The 23,173-nt window shown below is 47.9% G+C and overlaps 1 protein-coding gene across 4 annotated transcripts in view; it reads left to right on the forward strand.

Moving 5' to 3' along the window:
• Nucleotides 1-23,173, forward strand: part of HPCAL1 (hippocalcin like 1) — a 68,756-nt gene that overhangs the window by 32,413 nt on the left and 13,170 nt on the right. Inside the window, exon 1 of one of the 4 annotated variants that reach the window (XM_054195920.1) lies at nucleotides 7,925-8,009. The exons of 2 other annotated variants lie outside the window; for them this stretch is intronic. The gene's annotated coding sequence lies outside the window, so the exon portion shown is untranslated. Of the gene's footprint in view, nucleotides 1-7,924; nucleotides 8,084-23,173 lie in introns of those variants that run through there. One more of the 4 variants, XM_054195919.1, reaches the window with a different exon arrangement.

Here is a 23,173-nt window from a genome sequence, read left to right on the forward strand (position 1 = left end):
TACTTCAGCAGCTGGAGGATTACAACTGCTGTCTGCTGCTTCCAGGAATATCTGTGGTCAGCTCTTAACGTTAATAGTAGGTTCTTCAGTTGAGTATTTTGGGAAGTTACAGTCCCACAGTACGATAAGCCCTGTTAGCACTTTTATCTTGCTGTGGACTTTGCAATCGACGCTGCACTCCCATGCAAACTCTGTAGGGTGTAGGACAACCCATGTCGTTGTCCCTCCTTTCCCCAAGGAGCATGGACCCCATAGCATCATAGGCCAGCCATGACTGCCATCCTCCTGAGTTTCTTCTCCTTCTGCTTCCTGACTTTTCCGTTGCATCGCCCTGGCTCCCAGTATCAGTATGTTAATCCTTGATCTTGTTTCTTACTCATCAGCTGTGAATTTCTGGCTAATTATCTACCATCCTATCTGACTGCTGCTATTGATGTTAATACGCTCTTTTTTCTCCTGAGTTTGGATGATATTTTGTGCTTCTTTGTCCACATTTACCAATCCCCCTGTCTGTTTATTAAAACCAGATGTGGGAATTAACTGATTTTCCTGATTATCCTCTCTCTAGAGTTTTTTTTTTTTTTCTTTAGTTTAAAACTCTCAGCTGTGCCTGCTGTGATCACAGAAGGACATCTTTCATCCACGGAGAAACGTCCTTTTTCCATTAATGCCTTCTGGTGGTGGAACACCCTAAAACTTCCCTTGCCATGTCAGTTCTTGAACCATATGGATGACATTAACTTGTAATGGCTTTTCCTTCCTTTTGTAGCATGGAAAGGAAGTCCCCGGGGATGATGCTCAGAGGCTAAGCCTGGTCTCCTCAGGCTCTCTCTATAGCCTAGAGGGAGGTAGGCACCACCAGGGAGCATCTAAAACAGGCTCCTGTTCCAAATTGCCTTCCTAGTCTACTTCTCCCACTGGCAGAGCGACTGTCCTCTTCTGGGCTAAATTTAGTCCTGAGCGTTGTTCATGCCTGTGGTTGAGTTCTCCGTCTGCACCCTGAGAGCACGCGCACTTCATCCCTTACTGGAAGGCCAAAGATAAAGCTCTCAGGGAACAAGAAACAAGAATACTCTTAACAATAAGGACCAAATAAAGTGGTGTAAGGAAACAGAGAGCTGAGGACAATACAGTTGAGCAGCCGGGGACATGGGATGGAAAAGGAGGTGGAGAAGCAGAGTATGATGGAGAAAAGTCAGGCCTCCAACACGTGAGCTGTGGCCTTGCAATCCGAAGCAGTTGAAAGACTTTCATGGTGCAAAGACATCTTGCAGCATCTCTCCAGCAGGAAGAATGAGTCCAGATTGCTGCGTCTACAGAGAGCAATTGTTTTATTTCCCATTACAAGGGTAGACACAAAATCAGATTTCCACTCTGAGTTGTCTTATATTTTTAGCCTGTGATTGGATTGCAAATGCACACTGGATATTTACATTTCTGGAAGCAGGCTCTGGTGCTGTCTTCTTAACCAGGATCCAAGTTAATTTGCTGAGCTTCCAGATGGGAGCCATTCGTTTCTCTATTACAAATTTGCAGGAATGCTTAATTTAATCTAGATTTTCTAGCTCAGTAGTTTGCCTATTCTAACATTCAAGCGTTTTCCTTACCTCCCCTTCTGCTTTTTTTTTTTTTTTTTTTTCCCCCTTCCCCTTGAGCTGAATTATCCACTTGTGCAGAATAAAGAAAATGGGTTTTGCAGAAGGAGCCACCTGTCTGTCATCCATCCTGTGGGGAAGCAGATTGTCCTTCCATCTCCTTTGGGAAGTTTCCTAAGAGGGGACTAAGTGCAAGGCATAGCTGGTAGAGCCTCTTAGCCCCATTTCACTGGGTTTGTTGAGGCTTATTAAATTTTCCTAGCTTCTTTGTTTTAAACTATTTAATGACCACCTTATTCTGTTCTAGTACATGCGTTGAATAAAGATGTTGAACTACTGGCTCTTTCTCTGTTGTGGGTAGATAAGGATATTTGCAGGAGGAGGCTCATAATTTTCCTTAGCAACATTAAGCCTCCAGTGCATTCAGTGACTTGTGATTGTATTATAGCCATTTCTTTAATGAAATTTTAAACTACATGTCTCTTTACAATCACTTCTGCCTGGGGTTCTTAGATAGCCCTGCAAACACTATGTATATCATTGCCGTGGCGTGCCGTGCGTACTGAAGAAGCAGACGGGGTGCAGACAGGTGAGGTTAGCTCACGGGCCGGCCCCTTTCTTCAGTTCTGCATTTTCCATAACAGTCAAGGCTGTGGTAGGAAAAAATGATGCATCATGGTTTCGCTGCTTTAGTTTCCGAATGAGTGGATTGAACCAGTTTGAGGTCAACTTTGTTGTTTCTTCTTCTTGTGTTATGAATTCCCAGCGCTCCCAATAGCCAAACCTCATCCCAGAAAAAGAAGTGCTGCATGGAGAGACTGTATCCCTAAGCCCTGGAGACATAGAGTGTCTGGAGCGACAGGCACGCCTGAGAGCTTGTCCTGAGCAAGTCGAGTCAGTGACCTGCAAAATTTATCACATGAACGAGCAGTTACAATTGTCCTGCTAATTCTTGTGTTGCCTGTGGTTGCGCAGCAGTTGAAGGAAGCTGGGGTTGGTGGGGAATCACAGAATCATAGAATTGTCTAGGTTGGAAGGGACCTTTGAGATCATTGAGTCCAACCATCAACCTAACACTGCCCAAACCATGACTACACCGTGTCCCTCAGCACCACATTTACCCATCTTTTAAATACCTCCAGGGATGGTGATTCCACCACTTCCCTGGTCAGCATGTTGCAATGCTTGGCAACCCGTAAGATACATGTCCTGCTTCATTCTTTGCTCAGGATTGTTGCCTGTGAGGGAGTGATTCTGGGGGTGATGTGATGAGGTACAGGAAGGCATCTTTTTGTTCTGTGTCTGTACAACAAATGTACCTCCTGGTCTGTGACTCAGGCCCCAGTGTTTCAGGGTGACGTTTTCAGCCAGGTGATGCTCAACCCTTGCAATGGTGGAGCAAAGTGGAGTATTTGGCTATGTAGTCAAGAGACTCTGACTGCTCACTTCTGGTATAATAGTCTTTGGTGCTTTTTCATTTTGGGGATGAAAGTATCAATAGTGTGTTTTTTCCCAGAGCAGATGAGTAGACAGGTTTTGGAGTACTTTAGCAGGTGATGGAAGTGGTGGGGGCTCAGCTGTGGGAGGTGGATGGTGGAGATGAAGCAGATGGGAAGGCAGGCACGGGCTCGGCAGTGCAGCCTAGCCCTGGGACCGAGAATCTTATACGTGCCCGAAGGGGCAAGGCACAAGTTGGACCTGATTCTCGGCACCACTGGCAGGCTGTGAAACTCCGCAAAGGTCGTGTGGTAGAAATGAGACACCAAAAGATTATTTGGCTAACAGTACACAGGTCAGCATCACAGGTTAACAGACGGTAAACCAGACAGGGTGGGAAATTATTTGAAATTATATAAATGGTACAATCGTATATATTTTATCAGACCATTGTGTTCTGTCTCTCATTTCTCAAAGAAACAGCCGTGGTACTAGAAACAGAAGCTTCTGTAATGTGGCCGTGAGATAAGCTTGTTACATCGAAACGCTCAGCCTGGAAGTTTTCTCCCCGTCTTGCTGTGCGTGCAAACTTGGTAAGATCCTTGAGGAATTTCTCACGGTATTCCTCCTGCCTTAGCGTGACCAGGACACTGAACACATGGGATTACCCCCATGCTCCCCCAACTTGCAGCACCCCACGGTATGTACATGTTGTGAAAATTGCTCATCGAGGCTGCCCTGCAGCAGCCGGAGCTGGTTCGGGCTACCCAGCAAATCCTATTAAGTCAGGAGTGTCAATACAATGTGTACAACTTTGGTTCGGGGCAGGGGGGGGAGCTATTTATAGCTGCAGTAAGAGTATTGTGTGCGCAGGGCTTTTCTTTCACACCTAATCGGGGAGCTTGGCAGATTCGCCATCCCCTTTACCTGCTCAGACAGACCTCCGAGAGCACCAGCGTCTTGGCTGGAAATCCTGGTCATCTTCTAAGGCCTTCTGAGGGCCATCATGGAGCAGGAGGTTGTGATTTCCTGCTGCCTCTCTGTACGGCATCTCCTCCTCTCCTGGCTCACAGGGTTCAGTGGTTCGGCTTTTGAAGCTCGTCACCACGAGCACTGTGGTGGGAAGGAGGAGGGAGGCCATATGTGTCAGCAATGTCATTAAACTTCTCAAGCTCTTCTCAGTGATGAGTGAGCTTTCTGAAGTGCTTTGGGGTAAAATGCATAGGATTTGGAGTTTGGAGGGACCGAGGAACCAAATGTGGCAGAGCTGCAGGGGCAGGGTAGTAAGGAGATGTGCTTCGTCTTCATGGGAAGGATGATTTACGCACCCTGTCGGCAATGTCAGTTCATGGATTTTGGGGTCTGGCTAGGTAGCTAGGAAGGACTCACCTATAAGAAGTTTCCAGTGGTGGAACAAGGACCTCCTTTGTCAGCGTGTGTTCTCAGTCTGGTTTTAGGCTTTGGCATTTGGCAAGCACACTAATGGTATGTCAAGGAATTGCCACTAATTTAGTTTTAAGATGACACAGCGTTAGTGGAGCAGAAACAGCACAAGACCAGCGAGAACATGTTCCTTCCCACAGCTGGCCCGGGCTGGGGTCCCCCCACCGCCACAAGCCCCCCGGGATCCTGCCACAAAGTGCGACCAAATGTGTTAATAAAGCGTACGAGCTTTCTGCACGCTTACTGCATTACGTCGGGTGAGTTGATTATAGGGACTGTTGATTTTATGGGGTTTTTATATTCTTATTGGGAGCCATTTGTCAGTCTGCATGGAAATCTGATTAGCTGAGAATTGCTAGCTCTCTGGTATATGTTGACCTATAAAGCCAAGGATGCAGCAATAAACACAGTCCATTAGGCTGCTGGAGAAGTCTGTGGGCTTCTTTGGAGGTTGGAAAGGAGAGGTCCTGACACAGAGGGCCTTTCCCTTGGGAACTTGCCCGTGTTTGGCGCAGGGAGTCTGTGCCAGCATCCCTTGGGGGGGAGGGCTGGCAGCCCGTTTCACCCCACTGCTGCTGCACTCCGCTGCTGGAAATCTGGGGTCTGGCTGTCGGTGGGTCTCTGTGCCCACCCTGGTGGTGAGCTGAGAAGGGGCTGCCGTACTACGGGTGGTCTCGTATGGAAAGGGACCAGGATGCTGGTGTTACTGCAGCCACAAATCCGCCCCGTCGGCAAAGCGGTGCGGCAAAGCCTCGGGAAGCGGGAAGGGGAAGATGCTGCTTCTGTAGACGGAGGGAATAAGGAATTGTAGCTGACTGTGGTGCTTCTGCGATGCTTCCTAGAAGTAAGCACGCTGCTCCTCGCAGGGTGCGGTTCGTTACTTAAGTAGGTTTAAATTGAAGTCTCCTTCAGGGTACGGCAGCACAGCATAAGGCTTCCGCATCGCCCAGCAAATGCACCTCCCCATCGCCTCGCATAAAATAACTTTCAGGTTTTAAGGAAAGGGATACTTAAACTTGGCACCAGGCACCTCCGTGTGTTGCCAGAGGGTGTTGAATGGTTACTGCACATGGTCAGATAAAGCACGGACAAGGTGAGTAATGACACCTGCAGCCTCGCAGTGTTATTTTTGTGAAATATCTCCAATATAGCAAAAGCCCAGGGCTCTTATCACTGATACCCTCTTCTTTTTTCTTTAATTTTTTGTTAACAGTGTAGGAAAAACTTTTGGCAATAAGGCAAGCAGAGGCTGTGGAAAGCTTTGCCGTCGGTGGCAGTGCGTTCAGGATGCCGCTGCCAGCATTGCGCAGGGTGAGGTGGGTTTGGGGCAGCGGCACGGTGCTACACTCACGTCCCCATCCTGGCATCCCCGAAAGAGGCTAAGCCTCCATCCAGGACAGGATAAAGGTATATTTTTAACAGGTTTTGACGGGACGAGTTCAGGTGTTTGGTCAAGGTGTATCTGGGCTGGAGCGTGCCTGAACAGCGTGTCAGCGTGCAGCCTGCCCCAGTCCCCAGTGGTCGTCCCAATACATTGACCTGTTTTGAAGACCCAGTCTGGCTGGTTGCGACGGGCCAAGAGGGCCAAGTAAGAGTGAAGCAAGGGGTGGCTGTTAGCTAATGTAATCTGCTGTCCTAAAGCCAGCCTGCGTCTTACCACGTGGTAGTTGGGTTGGACTGGGAAAAGATGTTCCGTGTCAGCTCTGCTTCTTAAAACGCACAAAAATATTTGCCAGCCTTTCCAAAAGAATTTTGAATTAATTAAGGTATCTGCAAGGCTGCATTGAGTCTGTTTTTTATCCTAGCGTAGAGGTGATTGGAGTGACCCAACTGTCTTAGCTTCCACCTTTTTATATTCACGAACATCTTCTTGTTGTTGAGGTTGTGAAGCAAAGCTGGTGTCTTCAAGTCTCGTAGTGCTTGAAGCTGTCCAGTCCATCCCTGCCCTGCTGTGCAATGGCGTACCCACCAGGTTTTTCTTGTCTTGGAGGTAAAAATCAGCGGTGAGATACTAAAACTGAAGCAGACACCTTCTTAACGATTTCAAGTGCCTGTGTCTTATTTTTTCAAGTTTGCTTTCATCAAAGTGATGGCTTACACTTGTTGTCCAAGCAGTGTGGTATCCAGCAAGTAGTGAGGGGATTTTTCTGCCTGGGATGAGGCATCGCTGGTGAGGTCAGGGTGGTGCGGAGTTGGCATGGCATTTACAAACAATCATTCATAAAACCAGTGCTGTGATTAATTAGGTTTTTCAGAGCTCTGAAACAGTCATTTCTATATTAATAATGTTCCCGTCTCATGTTCTCCTGATGTGGGGTTTCCCTTTGAACAGAGGTTGAAACAGGTAATTTTGCCATTAGAGCCTGAATACGTGCCACACCAGGCTGTGGGCATAAATTGGGTCTTGTGTAAATGTGTTTGCTCCTGGAAGGTTTTCTTCCCTTTGATGCAGAAGTCTTGCTGCTGTAGGTGTAGATATGTGTATGCTGACCTAGTGCCCCCCCTTTTTTTTTTTAAAGAAAGAACTGTGAATTTCCAATAGATGCATTTTGGAAAAACAGGGAGTCTTTCAACGTTTTACCTTTATTTTGCCTTTGAGGGAAACTACGTGCTGTAACAGAAGTTCCCACGCTGAATGGGAATGGGCGGTCTCCTCCTAGCTCCCAAAATTCAACCTGGGGAACTGTAGACTGCAAAACTATCAATGACTTGGAAACCCTTTCTACCTGCCTGCGCCTCTGAAACTAAAGTTTAGGGCTTCTCTTGAGATCCCATATCTTCTTTAACCGAAATACTCAAAGATACTAGTGATAGTGACTAGAATGTGATATCTGAGGTGCTGCAGAAGAGAAGTAACAGCCAACTCCTGGGTAGCAGGGATTCAGAACTGCGTTTCAAATGGTGGGAAGGGACAAATAATCCCATGCTAGCTCTACTTTCCCTGAAATGTCTGCAGCAAAGCTTTGGAGGTGTGTGAGTTACATCTTCTGCCAGTGCTCCTGGATGTCCTGAGCCTGGATGGTTTTTGGGGAGAAGGGAAAGGGGAGACAAGCTGAGCCACTTGCTTACTTTTATGCTGTAGCCATGCTAAGGGCATGTTCCCTCTTCCAGCTGTTTCTTGAGGCTTTGCCTGCTTCGCAGAAAGACTTAATTCACTGTTTGAGAGACTCTTATTTTGCCCGTGCAGGACTGGGGATAACGGAAACGATGGGGATAATGGAAATGTATGGGGTGATACGGTGACGTCTGTTCCCCACCATCGCCCAGGAATTTATGAGTGTCGGAAGGATGTAAAATGTAAAACCCATCGCTGGGCGGAGTGAGGGTGAACGTGTGGTTTGTGCATGTGTTTTCGCTTCGTATTCAAGAAGAAAGAACAAAAAAAAAAAAAAAAAAAAAAGAAATCATCTAAAAATAAACTGCCGGCTCGCCTCTGCTTCCTGGTTCGCGCGGGGCTGTGTGCAGCGGAGCAGCCGGAGGGATGGGGCGGCCGGAGAACCCCCCGCCTGAGCCCGGGGTGGCCGGGGGGATGAGGTGAGGGGACAAGCTGGGGGCAGCCAGCACCCCCTTGGGCAGCCAGCGGGAAGTGGGGCTGGATGCAGCTGGAGGTACGTAGGCACCCTGTGGGTGTCTGTCCCGTGTCGGGGGGCTGCGTGAAGTCCCTCTGCGAATACTCATCATGGTGTGAGTGTGTAAGTCCTCCACCAGTCCCGAGCGTGTGAGTTTTGGTGACGAGGGAGGTGGCTGGCTTTGGCCCCTGAATCCTAGAGAGTGGTGGAGAGGTCTGGAGTGGAAGCAGCAGCTCCGGGTGAGACGGGTGAGCAAGCAGAGCAACAGTGAAGCCATCATAAATGTGTGATGTAACGGCAGCCTCGCGTGTCGGTGCAGTGGGGTGGTGTTACGGTGGTGTAACCGGCACTGAAACTGGGCTTGAGAGCCACCGGGACACTGTGCTATGGCACTTGGGAGCTTTGCTCTCGGGGTGGGGAGGAGCGGTGTGACACTGGGGGGGTTTGCTGAGCCGGTGCCGGCAGAGCTGCAGCATTAAGGATGCTACGACATTTCCTAATGTGTTGCCTTTTTTTTTTTTTTTGGGAAAACCCAATGATATCATGCAGGGGATGTACGGGCAATTAAAATACTGTTCCTAATACTAAAGTGTTTACAAAGAAGCTGACAAAGGCAATAGGAAGTTGCGTAGTTTTCTCTGCTCTTTACAGGCAGGATTGAAACTCCCCTAGCTTGTGGTCAGCAAGATATTGCAGAGCCTGGTTCTGCCCTGAGCTGCCAGAGGGGATCTTTACTTTCTTCTCCGTGTGAGCTAAATCCATTTTACTCCATAAACCTCCATGAAACTTGTTTTTACCTCCATGAACCTGCCTCGCTTGTCTCAAATCCAGAAGCTGATGATTTGGAAAGATTTCTTTCCAAAGGACAGAATATGGACATGGACCTGTTGGAGAGGGTCCAGAGGAGGGCCACAAAAATGATCCGAGGGTGGAGCACCTCTGCTATGAGGACAGGCTGAGAGAGTTGGGATTGTTCAGCCTGGAGAAGAGAAGGCTCCGGGAAGACCTTATTGCAGCCTTCCAATACCTGAAGGGGGCCTTCAGGTACTGAAGGGCCTTCAGGGGAAAGCTGGGGAAGAACTCTTTATAAAGGAGTGTAGTGATAGGATGAGGGGTAACAGTTTTAGACTGAAAGTGGGTAGATTCAGATTAGATATTAGGAAGAAATTCTTTCCTGTGAGGGTGGTGAGGCACTGGAACAGGTTGCCCAGGGAAGTTGTGGAGGCCCCATCCCTGGAGTTGTTCAAGGCCAGGCTGGATGGGGCTTTGAGCAACCTGATCTGGTTGAAGATGTCCCCGCTTACTGCAGGGGGGTTGGACTAGATGACCTTTAAAGGTCCTTTCCAACCCAACACATTCTATGATTCTCTGAAAGTCTTTCTCAGTTTTATTGGTGATTTCTCCTCATCAGTCCTACCGACATATATATCAGCTGTATTTATACTTTACGGCATGTTAGTTCCCAGAGGTTTAACAACCTCCTGGAAAAATTTGCACTGAGCAGTAAAGCAGCCTGATGGGGGAATCGGTGGCCCCAGTCCTTTGTGATCTCAGTTTTCTGGGGGAAAAACACATTTTCTGCACGTAAGGCAGTGGGCTGGCAGAGCTGCACCAGGGAGGTACAGGCTTGTCAAGGAGGGGCGTTGCCCAGCTGGGGCGGCTGACAAGAGGCATCTGGCGTTTTAAGAGCATTAGTGGATGATGGTTATTATATCTGTATGTAAAAGGCACTTTAAAAAGTGCCTGGAGAGGTTGCAGATTGCCCATCTAACTGGTGAAGCATCTGAATAGCAGAGCTGCATGGAGGAGCATCTTGCCCTACTTGGGGCTTTCTGAGCAGGGATAAAGTTGATAGATGCAGTTTAGTTTCCGGATGACTGTAGGCAGTTTTGCACAAGGAATCATGAAGGGAGTAACTGTGGGTGGAAAGGGAAGCATGGCTGATGTGGCGGAGCAGGGCTGTGATGAGAATCACGATCTGGGTTTCTTTCCACCTTTTTTCCCCCGAAGAAAGCCCAAGCCCTGGTGGCTCTGTCTCTGCTGTGTGGCCCCGTGCTTCGTGGAGCTGCTGCAGCCACCTGGGAGGATGCTCTGGGCTGTCGCTGGATACGAGAGCAGCCGGGGGGGACGGACTTAAGTGGTGGCACCAGGGCCGGGTGTTTAATGAGGGCTGCCATCCTGTCGTCCTTGCTGTGCCACAGCCTGGGGATGGCTAGCGTCTTCTTATTCACTGTGAGTTATTCATCTGCTTGGTTTTCCTCTGTGGGGGAAGAACTGGTTATAGTGCAGGGATGCTCTTGGGTGTATCTGGTGGTTTCAACTCGCCTTGGATTTTGTGACTAATTGCTGCGGCGCTCAAATTCAGTGTCTGAAGGCAGCACCGCAGTCACGCGAGGCACTTGGGAGGGGACTACAGTGATTTTTCTATTTAGCTGCTCTGAACGTTTCTTTTCATCTGGCCAGTTTGTCCAGTTTTGTTGTTGCTTGGTTGGGTTTTTCATGTTTTGAGGTGTGCATGTGGTTTTTTGGTTATTAAAGAAAAGACGAAATAATAGCTCCTTGCTTCTTTAATGTAATGCAATTAGATGGAGGAGCGAGCGATTCTGGCTAAAGCTGTGACAAAGAATAATTTTAACTGCTGTTATATGAAAAATCTTCCTTTTTCTGCTTTTATGATGATGACCGCCCATTTGTATTTTAGCATCTGTTCCTGTAAGAATGTGGAAGGAAATGAACTGGCTCAGCAGAAACTGAAACCCAAACTAATCTCATGCTGGAGTAAGTGCTCAATAGTCTCATTGTCCGTGGGCACTTCGGCAGCAAACGCAGAAGGAAAAAAAAAAAAAGAAATAAATCAGCATTAAAAACCAGAATAGATGGCAGAGAAAGCATCAAAGCCCTTTTGTTGAATTCCCCAGCACGCTGCAGGCTCCACACGTGTGCCCGGCAAGCCCCAAGCTCGGCAGCAAGCCACCAGGGGCTTTGCCGGGTGCCGGGCACGGGGTCCCACCGCCGGTGGTGCCAGAGCGCAGGATCACCATCATCATCATCACCGATGAGGCGACTGGCTCCTGACAAAGCTCTTTATGAGCTTTCTGAGGCTGGCTGCCGTGCATCCCCCTGAGTCCGCCTGTCCTTTCACCCCGCGCTTCCCCACTTGCATAACTGACTTAGGCATTACCCTCCCTGCTCTCCCTGCCCTGTCCTCCGCACTTGTGCATCGCTTGGCCTCTTGGTTTCGATAAATAACTTCCCAGCCAAGTCGCTCCTCTAGGTGAGGCTGGGAGTGTTTTGAAGCAGAAGACACTAAGTTTACATTCTTCCCTATTTAATTTTGCAGACCTGTTTCATACCTAAACTCACTGGGATTATTTACCAAAAGTATGCGGCGAATAATAATTCTCATTTTAAAAAAAATCCCAGTAGCTCATGAACTCTTGATGCTTTCTCCAGTCAGAAACTGAAAGTGGAATCGATTGTGTTTTTTAATTACTTTATCAGACTGAGAGAAACGTAGAGATTAGTAGAGCATAAACAGAAAGAAGCAAAGCAGCTCTCAAGTGCTTTAATGATCTGAGTAGCCAATTTGTTTAGTATGAGTTGTCACTGAGCCTTCAGTTTGTTGCTTAGGATTTTAGTTTGTTAAATAAAAATAAATAAGGCATGGAAATGGAGTTTCAGGAAACTGTGGTCCGGCGTAACTTGCATACATTCTTCAGTCCCACATGCAAGATTGCTTGGTCCATGCTGGCATTCCCTGACTGGGCTTTTCCTTGCAAGGTGTTGTCATGTATTTTAACTTATTAATGCAGTAGACAGTGGGATTGAGAGCGTCCTTGGACAGTTTGTGGATGACACCGAGCCGACTGGTGCAGTGGATACATTTGAGGGAAGGGATGTCATCCAGAGAGAGGGACCTTGAGAGGCTGGAGGAGTGGGCCCATGTGAACCCCATGTTCAACAAGGCCAAGAACAAGGTCCTGCACCTGGGTCAGGGCAACCCCCAATAACAATACAGACTGGGGCATGGATGGATTGAGAAGGACTTGGGGATATTGGTGGACAAAATATTGGACACGAGCCGGCAACATGTGCTTGCAGCCCAGAAACCCGGTTGTGTCATGGGTTGCACAAGAAGAAGCGTGGTCGAGGGAGGTGATTCTGCCCCTCTACTCTGCTCTGGTGAGACCCCACCTGAAGTACTGCCCAACTTTGAAGCCCTCAGCACAGGAAAGACATGGACCTGTTGGAGCTGGTCCAGAGGAGGGCCACGAGAACGATCAGAGGGCTGGAGCATCTCTCCTATGAGGACAGGCTGAGAGAGTTGGGGTTGTTCAGCTTGGAGAAGAGAAAGCTCTGAGGAGACCTTATAGCGGCCTTTCGATACATAAAGGGGGCTCATAAAACAGATTGAGAAAGACTTCTTACCAGGGCCTGTAGTGACAGGGTAAGGGGCAATGGTTTTAGACTGAAAGAAGGTAGGTTTAGATTGCATGTAAGAAATAAGTTCTTTACTCGGTGTGGTGAGACACTGGAAAAGGCTGCCCAGAGAAGCTGTGGATGTCCCATCCCTGGAGGTGCTCAAAGCCAGGTCGAATGGGGCTTTGAGCAAGCCAGTCTACTGGAAGATGTCCCTGTTCATTGCAGGGGGGTTGGACTAGATGATCTTTTAAAGGTCCCTTTCAACTCAAGCCATTCTGTGATTCTTTGATCATTCCTGTGAGATCTGGTGCCAAAATCTGCATTTGTTTACTGGCAAAGGCTGATATTTATACTGTAGTTGAACAACTGCTGGCACTGCTGCTTGATGAAGGTAAGCAAAATTCCTGTGTCCGAGCGGATAAAGTGTTTTTCAAGGTTAAGACATGAGACATCTAATATCTTCAGTCAGAGTAAATCTAATGATATTTTATGGTCTGGGAGGCAATGGTAGGAAAGAGGTCTGTAAAGTTTTGAAGGAGAGGAAGTAGATACTTTTTTTTTTAGGCTTGCCAAGTATTGCCATTTGCCAGGCAGCTCCTCTTTATCCCCGATCCCTGTCCTTGGACCTTCCCAGGACTGATCTGAAAGGACCTTCCACTTCATCAATGCAGGGTGATGTTTGCTGTGGCAAGATGTGTTTCTCCAGCCGGCTGCTTGGCAAAGCAGGGAAGTCCCATCAGCTGCCTTTCTACTTAAATTATCCATTTTTTGGCACAGCGACAGGCTCTTTATAGCCCTGTACGTGGTGCCTGGCACGGTGGAGGCCAGATCTCAGCTGCCACTTCTCTGCATCACAGCGGGAGCCCTCCAGCATCCCGCTTTTGGGCTGGGGCAGCCGCCAGCAGATGCGATTCCCCTCGCTGAGCCGGAGCAGCGGGCTTCGCCACTGGTTAACTTTAACATGTGCCAGCCTAAGATGTGCTCTTAGGAAAGACACGGTAGCTCCCACTGCTTGTACGGATGCTTGAAACCAGGCTACTCGTGTTAGACGTAGCGTGGGCTGGATGGAGCCTGTGCCTGCCGTGGTTTTCCCTGGGAAAGCTGCAGCCTTGGAAATGCTGTCTGCAAGGGCGGTGTCAAAAAATTGGATGTGTTTTCGTGGAGTTATTTGTGGGTAGAGTGGTGCTCTGTTGTTGAGGGGCTCTGTAAGCTCTGCCTGCGGTGGCAGCCCCTGTGGCTTCATGGTGCAGCCTAGAGAAACCTGCCGCCGCAGCTCCCCTCCCTGCCACAAAGAGCCATTTTCAGTCAAGAAACAGTCTCTTTTTATAGGAAAAGTTGATCTGGGGGATTTCTGCATACACACGCGGCATGCATGCTGAGCCATGTAGGGGTTTGAAGCTTTTTCATGACTTGTGTTTCGGCAGCGACGGGCCATTGGAGCGAGCGCTCGGCTGAGCTTGGCCAAAGCTACCTGCGTGCCCCAGCGTCCATCCAAACGCTGTTACGACACAGTATAAAGTTTTGGTACATGAACAAACTCATGGTATTTTTGCATGGTTTCTCCCCATCCATGTCCTTTGCATGGCGACCCAATCCAGGGTGCCCTGTCTGGTTTGCAGGGGGTCCTGCCGCATTGCCCCAAGGCAGGGGCTGCTTGGAGGTAGAGGAGGAGTTGTGCCAGACTGCTGCAGTTCCCCCCAGGGGGTAAAGCAGCAAAGGGCATGCTTCTCTTGATGTCAGGAAAAAAAAAAAAAAAAACAAAACCAAAAAAAGTGCTTTTCTCAGTGGCAAATCTCTCATTCAGTGCAAGCACCGTGTGTCTGTAAGCGTGCACGAACACATCTTTGCTGAACCGCTTCCCTGCCCCGAAGGCGGATCCTGAGGCTCCCCGCGCTCTGAGGGAGCTGCCACCCGCTCATAGCGTTCAGGGGTATTTTCAGTCACCTTTCTCACTGCTACGGTAAAGGGGCAATTTTTTTAATTTATTTTCAGGGCAAACTGCCTAATGGCCTTTCTGTTTGTTACAGCTGTTCCTCTCATAGGCCAGATATGAATCTCCCCCTTTAGGAGGAAAAAAACCCCAACAGCTGGATTATGGATAAAATACGGATATATGTCTGTAAGAAGCTTCACTTGCTGAAAATATTTTCTGGTACACAGATCTTAATGAATAGTAAATAGGGAGTGATTGTGGTCTCCTCTAGTTAAGTCTGTGGTTAGATTTGGTTGGTTGGTTGGTTTTGTACAAGCCTGCCGTTTTGTTTATAAAACAAATACACCGTTATTCCCGGCTCTCCCACTGCATGGGTGGTAGAAGTCATCCTCCTTGGTTGCCTGACACTTATAGTTGGAGAAGAAACTGGAAAATCCTTCTGTGACGTGCACCACTAGGTTTTATGTGTGGAGATATTCCAGAAACATGGTAGATCCCTTATTTCTTAATGTTGTTTCTTCACTGAGCTTCACATCTCTTCGATTAGACCTTATCAGCGGATGGGTTTTAAAGCTCCACATTTGGGAGTGCGCAGATCAGATATCTGATGCCATGACATTGCCGTTTGTCATTAACGTGAAAGGAGATCAGGACGTGGTTCTGAGCGAGCTGTTTAACCCTGGGGATGGAAGTCACAGAAAAGGCAAGAAATGCAGGGGGAGTCCATCTCTGAAGGGGGGAGAAGCTGCTCATCTGGAAGTGCAGAGAAGAGCTCGGGCAGAGCAGAGCACAGATTGACCCAGGGCACTGAGGTGAAAAGACAAATCCCTTTCTTGGATGTGTTCCCAGCGCAGATAAGGAAATTCGGAGTCACTGCAGGCGCGAGCGAGACCTCATCCAAGGTGGTGCAGTGTAGTCCTGGTGGCCAGGAGTCGGGGGTCTGTCACTGCACCAAGCACAGGGGAGGATTTCTACAACGCGGGGAGAGGAAAATGTGTGTCTGAGAGGGGGTGAGAAGAGCCTGCTCGGTTACGCCAGGAAAGCCAAGGCTGATGTGAGAGTGATGGCTCTCTATACCAGTGTGTAACAGAGGGGAAGTTCTAGAGAAGATCATGTTAGGACCAGAGCAAATGCTGTAACCAGCACTGAACACATTTGGGCTGGAAGTTAGAAGGTGATTTTGAGCTGTTAGGGGAATCAGGCCCGTGACTGGGCCCTTGCTGGCTTTTGGGATGAAGCTCAAGAAGGAAGTCAATGAGTGATGCTACATCTGCCATACCAGGGGCCAAACCTGGTGAGCTGGGTGGTCCCTTCCCCTGTTGAATCCCCACTGAGAGCTCAGCAGAGCGAGGGGAGTTGCCAGCACCATTAGTTTGGTCTTGTCGGTTATATGAGGAGGGGTAGAGCTTGTCTGGCTTTATGCACGTGGCCGTTGTGTCTCAGCAAGAAGCAGGAAAAATGTGTAATGCAGGGGGACAGCCAGGGCTTTCCAGTGCCGCTGGTACCCTGGTGTGACAGACGAGCTCTTGTTGAGCGTGAGCTCCCCTAACACTTAACTAAACATCCAAACACGCATCTATGTGATGCTTTAAGGGCCTCAGTGTGACCGTATTTCCAAGAGGAGCAGCTCGTCCTTAGGAATATTGAAAATAATGAGTATTGACTGCATTAAAGTGCGAGTATATTGAGATACATCCACCTTGGCATAGCTCTGTACGGAAGCCATTAAGACAAAGCGGAGTAACAGAAGCTTATAGGACACTGAGATGGTTTGGAAGCAACAAGCAAAAGAGAAATAACCTGTAACAGCTGAACGGCATTTGCAGGAACGGTGGCGTTCAGCGGTTTTGCTTCAGTGCATGCCCATGGTGGATATGCCGCCACTGCAGGGCTGGCACTTGGGCAGGTCTGCCCCGTCACCCCTGGCTGCGAATTCAGTGTCACCATGGCCTGTATTTTATTGCACTTTGCCTAATTTCAGCCCAACAAAGCCGCCTTCTCACAGCCGAGTGCTCACCATATTGCCATAATATGAATTAGTGGAGATAACCCGGGAGTTTTATAACAACAGTACATTTACTGAGCGCATTTTATTGTCCAGTGAACCCAGAACCTGGCAGATAATTGCTATGAGAAAAGGTTTTGACTCTTTCACTCCCTTGTAAAACCGGGGAGGAGCTGATAACTTTATCTCTCCGGGTTTTGGACCAAGCGCAGTTTCGATGGCTATCTCGGCAAGTCAAAACCACAGACGTCTGTTCCAAACCGGTGGGTAATTGCTTTGTGCAAAGCCATTCCTGAGCTAATTTTTTTTCCTCCAGGAAGGTGCAGTTTATTTATTCAATCCCGTTTCAAAGCAATGCCATTTCTTACCAGAGACCATAGCAGAAATGTGTGCACAACCTGGTTCTTTCTGATCTGCCTGTATCTTCATTTTTGTTTTGAGAATATAATTTGAAGTATATTTTTCCACACTGCTTTGCTTCTTAATCTGTCTAGCCTGATGTTTTCCAAACCTGTGCTTTCCTTCCTTCTCTCCCTTATTTTCCATTATTAAATCTTCCAGCCCGTTGAAAATATCTGAGCTGTAGATTTAAGCAGCTTTGGCGCAGCACAAAGTCGTCTTCTCTTGGGCTAATAGGCAATGGGTGCTCCAGCGCGCTAAGGATTGGTTGAAAAGCAGCAAACAGGCCTCCTCCCGCGGTCCAACACTCAGGGCAGCGTTCTCCGCAGGTGAGAGATGTGACAACTGAGTATGCACATTAAAATGGACAGATAAGACAATGGATGCAGTACTCTACAGAGGAAAGATCTGGGTGGTCTGCAAATATGTATTACTGTATTTAAGGTCTGATTCTCTTACATCCAAGCAAAGTAAATATCCCATCGGTATTCATTAGGAGTGGGGTTTTTTTCAGTTAATGCCAGTTATTTATTTGCTTATCATTACCGTTGCCCAGCCTACAGGGGTTCCTGGCTCCAATATTCATGGTCTACACGTGGGACAATGCGAAAGGCAGGAGCGAGGCAAGGGGGGAAGGTCCAGTGTGGCTGCAGAGGTGAGGAGGGAGGGAAGGAGCTGGGAGAGATGGATGGAGAAGGTTGAGTGCCTCCGTCCATCAGAATAAAGGGGCTGCTGCAGCCCTATAGGCCATGTAAGAAAGGGCTAAAAGGTAAATGGGGCTGAGAAATAGCCCCCTGTGATGTGGAGATGGCATTGCAAAGCGTAAAATTAGCTTCTTGATTTTCCTATTTCAGCAAAGGATGTTTTCGGGGGACAAGTCTGGCTCTGCACCTTTGGTGGGGCAGCTGAGAGTCCTGTCCCGGGCTTTCCACGGGCTTTTTTGTCTGGATGGCACTGGTCACCATGGGACTGTGGGCAGCCCAGCCATCCCCTTCCCAACAACATTGTGGGAATCGCTGTGGGGTGGCCACATCCCATGGGAGACCCCTGTCAGCCTTCAGCTGGGTCCCAGCCAGATAGGACTTTCTTCCAGCGGCAACCCTTTTGGTCTTCAGCAGAGCTTGGGAGAAAGGTTATTTAAAGCCCTTGCTTGTCCTTTCTGTGGAATATAGGAAGTAGGAAGTGCTTCCTCCCCGTAGATCTCTATCCGAAGCTTTTGTCCGCTTCCTTACAGTCCCACCCTGCTTGGAGTTGCTCCAAAATCCAGCAGGCCAGGGCAGCGCGCCATTGTTCAACGGGGTCATCCTCAGCTGCGGCTCCTCTCCTTTACCAGAACAGAAGGTTTCGGCACCAAAATGCCGAAGAGCACTGTTCTGGGCTGGGCTATGAGATATATAAATGCCCATCTGCCCTCCCCACCCCACCACCCCTCCTACAGTAGGAAATGTTGGTGCTGCAGAGAGGAAATACAGGGGATGACCTTCCTTTGAGAGCCCGATTGATGCTTGCTGCTGCATTTGAGTTGTGAAACTTAAGGGAAGTCTCAAGCTAAATCTGACAAGTCATGATCTCTCTGATAGAGGGTCAAGAAGCTAAAAAAAACCCCGTTAACTGCAAAGATATGAGGGCCTGAAATGCGTTTAAGGTACTGCCTACTCTCTTCAGAACATGGGAGGAAAATGTGGGACTATTTCTGTTGTGCTGGGTGTATCTCAGGAAAGTCCAGCAGCAGAAACGTGCCTGTGTTTGTAGAGGGGAGAGAGAAGAGCCTGAATGGAGGCTCAGCCAGGGCAGAGCATCACCTGGAGGATCTACCTGGTGTCTCCACGGTCCGGACTGCCTTCAGCTGAGGAGATAAAGCTTCACTTTCCTTTGGCAGGAACCTCTTCCCTGATGCCAATGTGACTCCAAACATCAGTTTTGGAGCTGACTCCCCTGACCCTGAAGGTGGTACGTTCGCTGGCCTTCCGTTTTCAACATACGTACTGCCAACAAAAAGCTGTTAGCAGGCTTCAAGGCAAAGGGAAGTGGCCTCGCTGTTATGTGCTGAAACATGATGTCTGCACACCTCAGGAGAAAGCATCACTTCAGAAACTTTCAATTAGTGCCCCATCCTCCACCAGCGTAGCCCTCTTTTAACCACTGCCACCTCCTTTAAACACTTTTTTCCTGTTCCTCTGAAAAGGAAAAAATAAATGATGAATTATTGTGTTGACGTTACGCAAATGTTACGCTTACGGAAAGGTCTTGTTGACATGGTTTCTCACACAGGATACCTTCTCCTTGTGCAGAAAAGTTGCTGAAAATTTCCAGGAAAACAGATACGTTGTCCCTGGGGAAGGGAGATTACAAAAAAATGACAGCCTGCTGGCTAGCATGGATCTTGGTTTGTGAAAGATGCAGAAGTTGATGAAAGCGCTGGATTGTTTTCTGTAGCCCTGTTAGAAGTGGAGCTGTCTGGTCGTTGATACCAAGTATAGCTTAGGGTCTCTTCAGAGACCAGAGTAATAAATGAAAAGATCAAAAAGTGGCTGAGGTCAGTATCCTGGCACGGCCGGACCCAGAAGAGCTTATCTGTCCATGGCCTGATGTGTTAAAACCTTACTGATTATGCGGTTTTGGTTTTTTTTTTGCCTTTGCTAAAACAAAGTTCATGAAGATAGTGCCATCTGAAAGAGAGACCTTAAGGTGGTATCAGGAGTGGGTTTTCTCCCTCGTCCCCTTCTCCCCTCATGAATGTCCACCTTCAATGTTGCTGTTGAAAGAAGACACTCATTTCCTGTTTTTCCATTCGAGACCTTCACCAATGTGGCACCGAGGTGGTGGGACAGGATGTGCCCCATGTGTGGTCTCAGGTGGAGGTCAGCTCTTCTCAGCCCATGCCTGTTGGGGTGCTTCCTGCTTCAAACCCATCGCGTCTCCTTCCTGTTACCGTACCCAGTTAGGGAGGAAAATACACCCATTTGGCCACTACTGGCATCACTTAGATAAAATTTAAAATTCAGCGTGATTTGATTTTCCATTTGCAGTCTTACCAAGCCTGCTGACAGAGGCTCAGCTCCAGGCAGCCCTCACCCGCAGCGCTCGGAAAAGCACATTTGGTGTGGATGACGCTGGGGATGGAGCCCTGTGGTGGAGGTTAATGAAAAAAGTGATGTCTTGAGTGCAGATTGCATGGTTTGGTTCTGAGATGATTTGCATTCGAGTGTTGAATGCCGCACAGAAGTGCCAGAGGAGAGAGAGGATTTTCACAGGGCTGTTTTTGGTGGCCCTAAAAATGTCGTTGTGTGTCTGGGTCAGGGGGTCTTCAGCTGTCTCCTCTGATGTGGAGCACTCCCCTTTCTCCGAGACAGACAGTCATATTGCTCTTCTGCATAATTTATAGTGAACGTGCTTATAAGAAAATCATACTGTGAAGTGTTCAGGATTAATGAAAGTTGCAGCTACTTAGCGCATGGCCTGGGACTGGAGGTGTCCTGCTGTGCTGCTGCCATCAGCCGCTGCTTGCCTTGGACTCAGCTGCTGGGGGGGAACGTCCAGCAAGACAGCTCAGCGAAGGGGTATTGACCATTTTTGTACAGATTTTATAGGAACTAGTCACAAAATAATACAATGATGTCTCCTGTTTTCTGGAGATCTTCTCCCATTTTTATTAATGGGAACTGAAGTAAGAGGTAACAGGAGGTATTGCTTGCACGGCCAGAAAGGTGGTCTGTCATATCACTGCTGATCAAGCAAGGATGTCCTTCTCGTTTCTGCAACGGGTATAGAAAATGGCACTTTGTGAGCAGGATCCACCTAACAGGAACACCAACACCCTGCTCATCCCTGCGACCATCGGGTCTGGAGTTCACACCACTCAGGTGTGCCCACTGCCTTGGGCAAACACCCACGCGTGCCCTTGCACAGGTTGTCCATTGGGAGCCACCAGCCTGGGCATGCCACGGCATGGGCAGACCTTGCCATCCCAGGAGGACAGCAGGATGTTGCCCCAGATGTGTGTCTGCATACTGGCACAGATTTTGCTATAATTCAGTAGAAGGCGTTTGGCGTGGTATCCTCAAGGCATGAAGGCTTGTGGTTGCCCTGATACGAACCTGAGGATGAACCTCCCATCATGTTCCTCGTGTGATGCTCTTGTCCAAGATGTGTGCTGGAGACATGAGTTTCCCAAACATGATAGTAGTCTATGCACTTTTTTGCTCCTTGATTTTAAAAATAAATTAAAAAAATAATCCCTGTGAGGCTGGTACAGTCACCTGCACCAAGATTTGAGTAATATCTTCAGCTAGCGTAGGGTTTTGGCTGATTCCTACCAGCAGAAGATTTGTTTTTCTGCTGCCTGAATTGCTGCATCCAGCAGAACCAGGTTCCTCCCTTACAGGTGGGATGCTGTTCTCGTGTAGGTATTTTACAGAATTTTTATTTCATAGGGTTTTTACACCTCTGCAAGAAAAAAAAATAAAAAAAATCTAAATTCTAGGTTTGCTTTGAGATTTTTAACTTCAGCACTTTTTTCATTCAGCAAACAGGAAGATAAAGGTGTGAAACAATTATATTGCTATCATTAGTGGTTGCCACTGAAGGGGAAAGAGAAGAGTGTTTTGAGAAGAATTTTGGTTTAGTGGGGTGTATTTTACAAGGAAGGTAACCAGTGGCGTTTGCGCTATTTTAAAGTGATGATTTGTGTTTAAAAAAAAAAAAAAAAAAAAGCAGCTCATTTAGAAAGCTGGATTAAGAAAATAAATGGATGCATTTATATTAGATTTGAGGGGTTTGGAACAAATAATTGGGTAGTAGTAGAAATTGTTAGCAATAGCTGTGTATTTGGTGCATGAAACTGTTAGTGACAAACAGTGTTTCTCTTGATTGAATTTTTGTCAAAGGTAGGTAGTTGGCGTATCTCCAAAACCACATTTTTAACAGCTTTTTACTAAGCATACTTCTGCTAAAGAATGCTTTTTTTAAAAAAAAAAAAAAAAAGTTTCTTTCCACTCTTTGAAAACAAAGCCAACTCTCCTCTCTTCCCTGTTTCACATTAGCTACCTGAAATCCCCGTGATTCCTCCAGTCCCTTTACCTCAGCACAGTACCTGCAGCTGGGCAAGGGAAGGACGTCAGATCTCCGGCCTCTGAGGGTTGATCGTCCTCTGTCACTGTCTCTTTAGCAAGTGTCATTGTCCCCAAGCTCTCCGTCTTCTCCACCTGAACGGCTCTGATGCTCCGGGGTTTGCTCAGGTGCCGTTGGCTGGCTCTTGATACTGCCGTATTTTGGCTAATTCTTCCAAAATTTAAACTAGCTTCCTTTCTCCCAGGGCTGTGGTTATTCTGTAGAGAATTATTCTGTGATTTACCTTCATCAACTAAATAAATGCATCATATGAAGCTTTTAAAATCCAACGACAAAACAGCCCAACCGTGCTAATTCTGTAGTTTTAATTATATTAAAAATGTAGTAATGGTTGCAAGGTTCCCTCTGATTTTCCCGTTCGCATCAGGCACCTTTCCCTGTCCTGCAGGCTGCATTCACGGAGCTTTATTTAAAATTATATATCACAGTAGTATCTTCAGTGAACATGACGTGAGGTGGGTTTTTCCTCATGCAGCCCAGCCTTCTCAGAAAAAGACCTTGTACGCTAAGCCATTGTGCTGACATGTTTTCCTTGCTCTGTAATATTGTGTAAACAAACTGTAATTATTTTTTTTTTTTTTTTAAGCCTTGCCAACTTTGCACAGCATCTGAAGACAAAATAGGGCTGGCTGCTTCTCCCCTGGTTTTGTTAAACAAAAAAAACCACAACAAAACAACCAAGAAGGAAAGGGCAAAGGGAGGAGAGGAGGAAAATCCACTCATGATTTTCTTTTCCTGTCGGCAGTCATAAGCTGCATTGCTGCCCAGTCTGCTCCCACCCAAATTAACCCAATTTCCTAATTTACTTGAAGTATTTCTGTGCTTTTCTTATTGCATTGGGAATATTTGTCCTTTAGAGTAATAAGCCCTCCTCCCTGAGCTGGAGAACGTTGCAGAGCGCTCCCTGAGGAACCGCCACTTTTCTCATTGCAACGCAGGTCTCATTTTTTCCTCGTTAGCAGCAATAACAGCAATTCATGAATGTTTTTGGGGGTGTTTTGTGGTTCTGTTGTTTCTTCGCAGTGAATTTCTAACCGTGCCCTCCATGGCAAGCTCTGGTCGCGGGGCGATGGGGTCAGTGTCAGCGGGCGCAGCGGGTACCGGCGTGTCCCGGCTCGTCGCAGCGACTGCAGCGGCTGGGAAGATGCTGCTGCTGTCATCTGCAAACGCCTCTGTGCCGCGTAACGACGATGCGAACATTAAATGGTTCTCAGGTTAATGCACCGACGCTCGATGTCAG

This window comes from Rissa tridactyla, chromosome 3 (genome assembly GCF_028500815.1).
Source record: "Rissa tridactyla isolate bRisTri1 chromosome 3, bRisTri1.patW.cur.20221130, whole genome shotgun sequence".
NCBI classification, from domain to species: Eukaryota; Metazoa; Chordata; class Aves; order Charadriiformes; family Laridae; genus Rissa; species Rissa tridactyla.